This window comes from Chroicocephalus ridibundus, chromosome 13, assembly GCF_963924245.1.
Source record: "Chroicocephalus ridibundus chromosome 13, bChrRid1.1, whole genome shotgun sequence".
In the NCBI taxonomy this organism is placed as follows: Eukaryota; Metazoa; Chordata; class Aves; order Charadriiformes; family Laridae; genus Chroicocephalus; species Chroicocephalus ridibundus.
In genome coordinates, this window is record NC_086296.1 from 10,522,599 (window position 1) to 10,531,882 (window position 9,284).

The following is a 9,284-nucleotide window of genomic DNA, read 5'->3' on the forward strand; positions in this document are numbered from 1 at the left end:
AACTTGGTCTGCAGGGAATTACATCCTGCATTGGATGAAATGTTTTGACCTCTTCTATTGAAATGCTAATGTTTGACCATTTCCTCCAGCAAAGTGAGTCTCATTATTTCTCATTGTAGCCTACATTTACCCTTCCTCCAGTCTACGCCACCCTGACCCCACAGTTTCTGCTTTTCAAATATGCGCCTAAAATTTGTCTGCTATGTGATCGTTTTATGAGGTGATATCATGAAGTATAAGTATGTGTTCCAGCTGTGTTAGTGACCCTGACTATAAACCAAGGAGGTTGGCTAAGCACACTCTTGCCCTCCTGCTTAATGTGACTCAAGACAAGAAGATGCAGTGATCCAGAGTGCAAAAGTGAAAGAGAGTGAAAAATCCAGATTAGACCCTGGAAAAAGGAAACTCTAAGTGAAACTGACTTTTTATCTCTTTGTGTCTTCATGTTGACACTACATTAGGAAGGCTGACATCAGATACCCCCAGAGGCCCAAATCCAATTTTGAATCAAATGTAAAAGACCAGCTTGTAAAGGCCAACGACGAATTGGTTCTGCCAGAAGAAAAAATTAGCACAGAAACAAGCTTATTTCCAGAGAACCCACTGAAATAACTACATGATGCCTTAATAGGGATTGTCCGTGTCTGATTTTTTTTTTTAACCTGGTGAAAGTGCAGGCTTTGAAATGACCAATCTGTATAAGGAACTCATCGAGCTCCAGATTTGTTACATGCGGTAATCTGTAGTCAAGATTACTTTAGTTAGCACTGAGATGGGCTGGCCTTTTTATTCTCTGAGTCTGTTTTAATGCTAATCCCCGAACAAATACTTACAAAAGCTAAACAGATATGTGTCTGTTCTTCTTGCTTCCAGTTACATCTGTAAGAAGCTGCAGAGATTTTGTGCCGCTTAACTGTCATGTTATTTCTTAGTGCCAAGTTCTCATATTGCTGCAGTTCTAGGCAATTTGCTGTTGCAGGAGAAGATTTAGGTCAGTGGTTTTTCAACCTTTTTTGATTTGTGGACCCCTAAAAAAATTTCCAGCAGTAGTGCAGATTCCTTTAGGAATTTCACATATGTAGAGTGTTGTCTGGCACATATGAATTTGCTTATCCTCAATCACTTTTTGCAGACTTTTTAGAAGTTTTCCATGGGCTTGCCAAGCTCTGCAGACCATAAACTGGAAACCAATGATTTAGGTGATCTCTTGAACCATTACTTCTCCACATATACACTGCTGTAAAAGATGAGAATGCCATAAAACGAGTAACATCAAGGCCACTGTTTTGGGGATATTGTGACTTTCAGTGCTTTACAGTCTGTCAAACTCGAATGCAGGGTGTTTAAGCAACCAGTGTTCACATACGAAAAAATACATGGTGATGGGGTACCAATACCCATGTTGTCCCGCTATCTCAGTGGCTTTGGATGCTGAGCTGTGGGTGTTCCAACACACCTATAAATCATAACCAGTTTCCTCCTGAGCTTTAGCTATAAAATGATATATGCTTTTTTGGCTTCTCTAAGCATAGCCCAAATACGTGTCTACAATATTATTTCTTTAGATTGAGATCAGGCGTAGGAGGAAATGTGGGATAAAGTCTACGCATAAATCAACTTTCTCCCTGCATCACTTTATGCACCATGCCATGAGAACCGTTACTTCTTTAGAACCCATCAAACCCTCTCTCCTCGCTGACTGTTATTAGTAAGCAACAGCATCCTTACGGCAGCAGGCTGAGCTCTTTAGCCTTTCTAGTGCCATTATTTATGCAACAGCAGAGTATTGCATCTTCTCCCACTCATCACTTTGTGTTGGTGAACTGGAGGAGAACAATATCCTTCAGCTTAGAAGTGAGGAAAGACTGGTGTTAATTGTTTGCACTGCTATAGTCCATACATGTCCCTGCATGCTGTAAGTATTGACCGGGTCCCTACTATAGACGGGTTCAGCACACGTGTGAAACAGGAAGAGGGCCTATATGCCAAATATCACTCAAGCCAAGCATGTGACAAGAGATAACAAGTGGGTATCAGGGATAGGCAGATGGAACAGTATGAGAAAACAATATGATAAGATAAAGTTAGGGTATTAGCCTATGGTCTGGGCATGCCATCTAGTCACCTGGTGACAGGTGCTTTTGTAGGTATCACAGCAAAAAAAAAAAAAGCTTTGAAGGATGATGATTAACTTATTTCTGTAGCTGTTACAGAACATTTCTTGAATGGAGGAATGGCAGTTTCGGGACAAAAAAGCATTTGTTAGTTGTCAGAAAATGTAACAAAGAGGTGATACAGACTGGCAATGTGGCTAATCAGAGGTGAGCTCTGACTCCTAAAAGTGAATTTACAATGGTAGGCTGGACGGACATTGGTCAAAACAGGTCTTGGAAATGAATCTAATACCTTTTTCCTTGCCGCAATAGAGAATGCTAAATCAAAGGAGGAATGTAAATAGAAAGTGATCTGGTCAAAGCAGAGCACCGGCTAGGAAAAAGAATGGAGTGAGACATCAAATGACAAAAACAGAGGAGAAAATAATGCAGCAGTGGAGATGCAAAGTGAAGAGAACCCAGTTAAGAGTTCCAGCTGCATGGATGGGGAAAAAAGATTACATATATGTTTTGTTATACAGGAAAAAACTAAAAATGTGGACATTTTTTGACCAGAAGGGCCCAGAACGAGGTCCAAGTTGAAGATGACATCTGACTTGCATTTCCTCTTCCTCTCCTTTACTTGGCATCTGTTGTAAGCCTACTGTTCCCTAGCCTGAGACCAATCTCAAGGTCATTGTTTTGATTCTACTTTTATCCCTCCCACCAAGAGGTTTATAGAGCTTGGTGTTCTTTATAATGAAAGTATAGAGCCCATCAGCCGATACTTCCAGATTTTCAATTTTCTTTTTGGCCTCCTAAGGCTTTAATATGAAACCTTCCATCTCACTGTCCATCAGAACTACTGCTCCTGAATTATGGGCGATTTCCTCTTAATATCCACAGCAGGGATTTTTAAGAAATCAAATAAAAAATAAAAAATGCTGCCCCATCCCCCAGTGTCAATGGATCTAACTCCCTGCCAATAATAAGCCAGACAACATCTAATGGGACCTTTTGTTTTTGCACAGGATGAGAAGAGAGACTCTTCCCTTTCTCAGGAGGAAATTCAGTGTAAACCAGGTGAGTGTGCAAGCCTGCATCTCCAAAGGTAATGCAAAATAAAAATAACAATGTGTGTCTAGACTATAGCATTGAGAGAAAGCAAGGAACAAGATAAAATGTTCCATTAATCCCAGTGTCTAGTCTGAAGATGATGCAATTTAGGGTGTGCTATCATTTACAAAAACAACGACTAGACTTCCAGGTATGTACTGCAGGTGATAGCTAGTTCTTATCTACTTGTCTCTAGTTCAATGCCTACACCAGACAATTTACAGATCACTACACTGTACAATATGTAAAATAAAAATAACTATCACTCCCATTTCCTTCTGTTACCTTTTCTGCCCCTACATTCCTTTTCTCCATATCCGGCTTGAAAAGGGATTTGCCCCCCTTGTGCCAGGGACAGTATTTCCTGGGGCTGCTGTACAGCAAACGTACAACCCATTACAAAGATGTTCAGCTGCGAGGGGCAGAGTACCTGGATGGGTGAGCTGCTTCCCCCTGAACTCCACCAAAGTGTGCTCTCCATCCCCAAGAAGAGCTGAAAACTTTCAGCACCTACTGTCCAGGAGGAAGACTAGGAAAGTCTTCCCTCTGGAGCCCATTGCTACAGCTCCCTATGTGGTCACAGAAACCACTCCCAGCACTCAAGGTTTTGGTTCATGAATTCATTGTGCTTCCACAGCAATCCGAAGCTTTGCCTGGTTTAGACAAGTGCTCATATTCTCAGCTGATGCAAAGCTGCTTATCAGCGACTGCAATGGTGCTCCACTGGTATATGCAGCTGAAAATTCAGTGAGGTGATTTTTTGGAATAACGAGCATGCCTTCTGCATCTCAATACAGCATTAACTGATAGCCCTGGATCTGAGATTGCCCTAATAATGGATTAATATAATATTTAGGGTTTTTTCATTCGAACAATGTCCACACTTACATGATGTTATGGATTAATTATACCGTTTTCCCTGCTAGTGTTGGCTTTCATTGCTAATCTTAAAGTAAGAGAAGTAAACTTGCATTTTAAAATGAGAGGACAAAGTAAGTATATATTGGGGAGTTTGTGTTTTAGCATTGGAGATTTCTACTTAAATTATCATCCAGCAGAGATTTTACTGTCAAGTAGAAGATAACCAGGCACTCTTTCAGTAATATTTCTAATGTGGTGGGTGAAGGATCCAGAATATCTGGACTGTGCGATTATTTTAACTGCTGTGTAGATGAAAGAAAAACATGAGCAGTGAAATGTGGAAAAGGTATATGTATTATTATATTACTTCTCAACAATTTATTTTTCTCTTGCTCCTTTGTCTGGAAACAGTGATTAGATCGATTTTCTCATGTAGTAAATAGACTTCTCGAAGAATAAAGTGGTCGCTTGTTCAAAGCAAGGTTTCTGTTTTAAGTGATAGATCTCTATTTTCTGAGCCAGTGAAACTTCTCTGCTTTAATGACATTTACAGACATCGTACTTGGGGCTGACATTCCCTGCAGACCTGTAGAAAACCTGATGACACTCCTGACCATCTTTTCTTCAGCTTTTTCTGAGTCATTTTAGTTCTTGTGTCCAGGTTTCTGCCCTTATTCATAAGCTGGTTGAAGCTACATCCAGCTGTCACTGCATTTGTAACTTCTCCCCTCCCCAAGGTCTCTCTCTTTGAAAGGCTGAGATGGATGTATTTCTCAGTCGCTCTTAAAGCTCTTTTCTGAGGGATGTGTCCTGTCTGAACTCGGCAGGGAATGTGCATGACATTAATTGCAGGACTAGTTGGCACTGTTTCTGACTTCAAGAGAGGCTCACAAGTGAACGGCTGAGAAATTTCACTCTAAAGACTGGTGCCTTTGGCTCAGGCTGGAGGGGTGCATCACTCGCAAGGTACAGTGAAATGTACAGTATGGACAGTTGTTATGTCCTTGATGTGGGTAATTTATACATTTTTACTTTCCAGTGGTGTTAATTTGGCACCCCCTGGAGGAAATATGTTTGAAAACACTTAAAGAAAGGAAATATTTTAAAAATCCCCTTTGATGCAATCGTTTTAACTAGACTGAAATTTTTCCCAATTATCTATGGAGAGGGAGTCTTCGCAGAAATATTCATGTAATTTTTCTGTAGGCAGTTTTTCATCCTGAGATAATACATGCAATTTTTTTCTTCTTCCTCAGACTAAACATGTCAATCTAAGATTGTGACTGGGGAAGTGCTGGAGAATTTCTCTGACATGAATTAAACAATCAAAAAGAAAACTTGGAATGTCACCTATAAATGACAAGAAGAACCATTAAAAGGCTCCATTTCAACCTGGTCCAATATATCAGTAAGCATTAGTATACTTTCTTATTCTCATGGCTAGGGTGGGCTCATGCCAGGTAAAATGGGGAAAGACCTTACTGTAGGGCTGTGCCTGGATTTACAAAACAGAACAAAACCATGTCTTAGAAAGTCTAAGGCTATTAGAAATACTTCCATTTTGCTAATCAAGTGGAATTCTTTGCTTTCTTAGGCAGAAATGACCATGTGCTGGGCTTGCCAGCTAGCTACAGAGTTTGATGCTCAGAAAGTGAAAAATGCCAAAGGCAAAAATTTAAACTGCTTTTCCCCTCCAGACTGCAAGAAAAGGAGGATGTAAAGAATGCCAAATGTGTATTTACACAGCTTTAAAATTCTATTTGAATGTAACTAAATAACTGGATGTTAGTGGTTTCTAAAAAGAAATGTCAACAGGGTTTTAAAATTATTATTGTTTGCTAGGTCTCATCGTGAAATACCTGGCTGCATTTACAAAGGGGTTTCAAAGAGAAGTGGGAATGTTATCTATCAGTGCTGCATCCAGTGAAGCTAACCTGTGAAGTGTGAATAATAATTGCATTATTTCTGATCTATGTTTGTCAGCTGGGCACAGAGCAGTCTCATCATTGCTCCTTCTGCCCCAGCAGCAAAGCTCAGTCATGGTCCCTGCCGACCGGACCTTCTTCCTGGCAACTGCATTGTTTCATTAGCTCCTGCGTGCATGATTTTGGTGTGTTGGTTTTATTTGTTTTCCTGGAAGGTCCTTTGCATTTCCCAGGGAGTCCTTCCTTTTGACATACTTAAACTCATTGCTGCTTAACCTTGTAACTCATGGGTAATTCAAAGGCTTTGCAGTGGACTAGTAAGGCCAGAGAGTCACAACACAGGAACTGCCATGCTAGTTTCCCCTAGATTAAAGGTTTCCCAAACACTAGCAGTGGTCAGTAGTGGGTGTCTGGATAAACAGCATAAGAAAAAGGACATAAATGATCCTTTTCCTGTTGCTTTCCCATATGATGTCTCTGGCTGTCTTCCTTTCTCTACCACATAATAAGGAAGAGATCTGGGGCTGGCCGCCTGATTCAGAAAACCCTTCGTGTTAATAGTCCACTCTCATTTACAGCATGGCAGCAACATCGATTATCTGCAGGACCGGGCCATCAGTATCTGGAAAAATGCTTGACTAAAAGGCTGTCCTTGGTATGTTTTCTTTTGCACTACATAGTTGTTTTCCCTTACCCACAGACAAGCTGCCAGCAGTAGAAAACCACAACTGAAGATGGCTGTATGATAACATTACTCTTGCTGGCTTAGGATGATCTTTAAATACTTTCTTTTCCATGCAGAACACATAATTATTAGTTTAATCATGAAACGTGTTTTCCATGTTGCATCTGCCAGATCTGATGTTAAGCATTTAATATTAACTTTCACCAGACATGAAAAAAATTGCAGAGAAAATTAAACAGCATCAGTGTTTCTGAATGTTATTTATCACAAGGTGATAGAGGGCTCCAGACGTTAATGCAACACAAATACATTTGAAATTTTACAGCAGGATTTGAGTAGCTGCCTTCAGGTCCTTTTCAATTGGACTGATTTCTATGTTGGTCTTTATCGGGAGCTCCTAAATTTCTTTTGCTAGAACCAGTATCGGAGGTGGCACTTTCTGGCTTGTATGCATCTATGCATCATGGAGTATTTTGAAACTGCTGCTATGTGTACCACTATAGGTAGGGGGAAAAAAAAAAAGCTATATTTGTAGCGGGTTTTTCTCCTGAATCTAATATATGTATACCCACACAATTCAGAGCCTGAAAATTAATTCCATCTAAAACGACCTGGGTTCTAGAAAAAAGAAGAGAGGGAGGTACATTGCTAAAAAAAATATTATTTGATGGATCAGACGGGAAAGACGGACTCTAGAAAAAGATCCTGTCCGTTCTGCCTAACTCAGGAGGGTGACAAGTGAAAAACAGGCCTGTTGAGGGATGGCTTACTTGGAGCATCATATAAAACTACCCCGAGCTGGGAGGGAAATGTCGTCAGTGTACACTGAAAGCAGTTACAGCAGTCTGCTGTTCAACTGCACATAGCAGCAGATCAGTACATCTCTAATTATTATTTGTCTGGCTGGCTAAGCAGCGCAGCATTTAAAACCTAATTTGTTGTATAATTTAATTTTAATTGAGTCTCCTATCCACACAGGACTCGTTAAGCTAGCTGTATGTTTCACTTGCTGTCTTTTTACATGGATACTATGGGAGAGCTGCAAGAGCTGAACCAATCGTTTCCTTGCACTATGCTATCACCGAGGTGCAGTAATTCCTTGGTGTGATTGCAGAGGGATCTCTTGGCAGGAATATTTGGAAAATATGTTTTCTCAATGCCACAATATAACAAAACAACTTCCTCCCTCGTCTAATGTATGGTTTACACAAAAGATTTGGTTGTTGGGCTTTTAGCTGCATCTCCCATGTGCTGGTATTTTCCTCTGCCACTCAGAGATAACAATTACTAGTCACTGTGAGCAGTAATAAAAATGAAGCACCATGACAATGCTTTTGAGCGATTGTAACTTCTGCTGATGTGCCTCTCTTCAAATGTATAAAAGGCACTTGTCCTCAGTGAGGACAAAGTTGAAAATAAGCAGGGTATTTTACAGACAAATGCTTTTGGAGGAATGCAGGCAGTCAGGCCTCAAAGAACCATTTTTTGGTTGTATTATTATTAAGGGAAGACTTACAGACTAAGGACAATAGCGCAAAGCTCTTAAGTGCGTGCATCAATTTTGACTTAACACGTGTGCTTACATTTTCTCCTGAACTGGGGCCCACGGACTGAGAACTGTGAAGCAATACTGTTCATTAGGTATCAGCTAAAACTGCAGATCCGAAACACTTTTGTATTTGAATAGTTTTGCTTGTATCAGTAGTCCCATGCAGCTCTCTCGCACAGGCTGATATTGCTGCGAGATTCATGAGGGGATCTCCAGGGTTTCCAGGAAAGGTTAAGATAAAAGCAAAATCTGAGAGCTCGAGCCTGTGAACCAAGTAGGAGTATCAAAGCAAAGAATTGCAAATGGTTTTGGTTTCAGTGTTTTGTTTCTGTTTTCATGCCTTCTGATTTAATCCAAACTTCAAAATCATTCGAGTGAAGGGGAAAAAAAAAGAGGTTCGCTGCCTCTGTCCATGTTATATGACTAATTTAAGAAGCTAACCAGCAACGAGCAGGGAGATGCAGGATAGCTCAGCTTCTTCCTCCTCTGTTTTGATGAACATAAAACTACTTGAGTCCTTCAGATGAATGCGATACAGTAATTCACAACTAAGAACATTGCTACTGATGTTGTGCAAAAGGACTACAATTCATTTGTCTAAGAAGGCACTTGAAATGGGGTGCTAATTGGCCTAAAAAGATTGTGGTGGTACAAATGTCCCACGAAAACAACAAAACCAATATAGAGAAACAAGCAGACCAACAAGCGGGTAGCAGTGATCACGTTTCACACAAAGGGGGAAGGGACCATCAAATTTCAGGTACTGGCTTTTTGGTAGCCTTTGAAGGACCTGGCTTGTATTAGCTGATTTGGGTTAGGTTGTGGGATTCTCCAATGGACAGATCAAGGGAAGAAAGACTGATGCATAAGAAGTCTTTCAGCAAACCGTGAGGAAAAAGCTCCAACTATTTGGATGGGTCTGGCAGCAGGAGAACGGCAGCTGCCGCTGGAAACCAGGCAGACGCGAGGGGCAACTGCCTGAGGTAGCCCGGCTGTGGGGCCAGCAGGCAAAGGCGGCATGGAGTGCGTGGTGGGGAGAGACGGTGCCGCTCCGC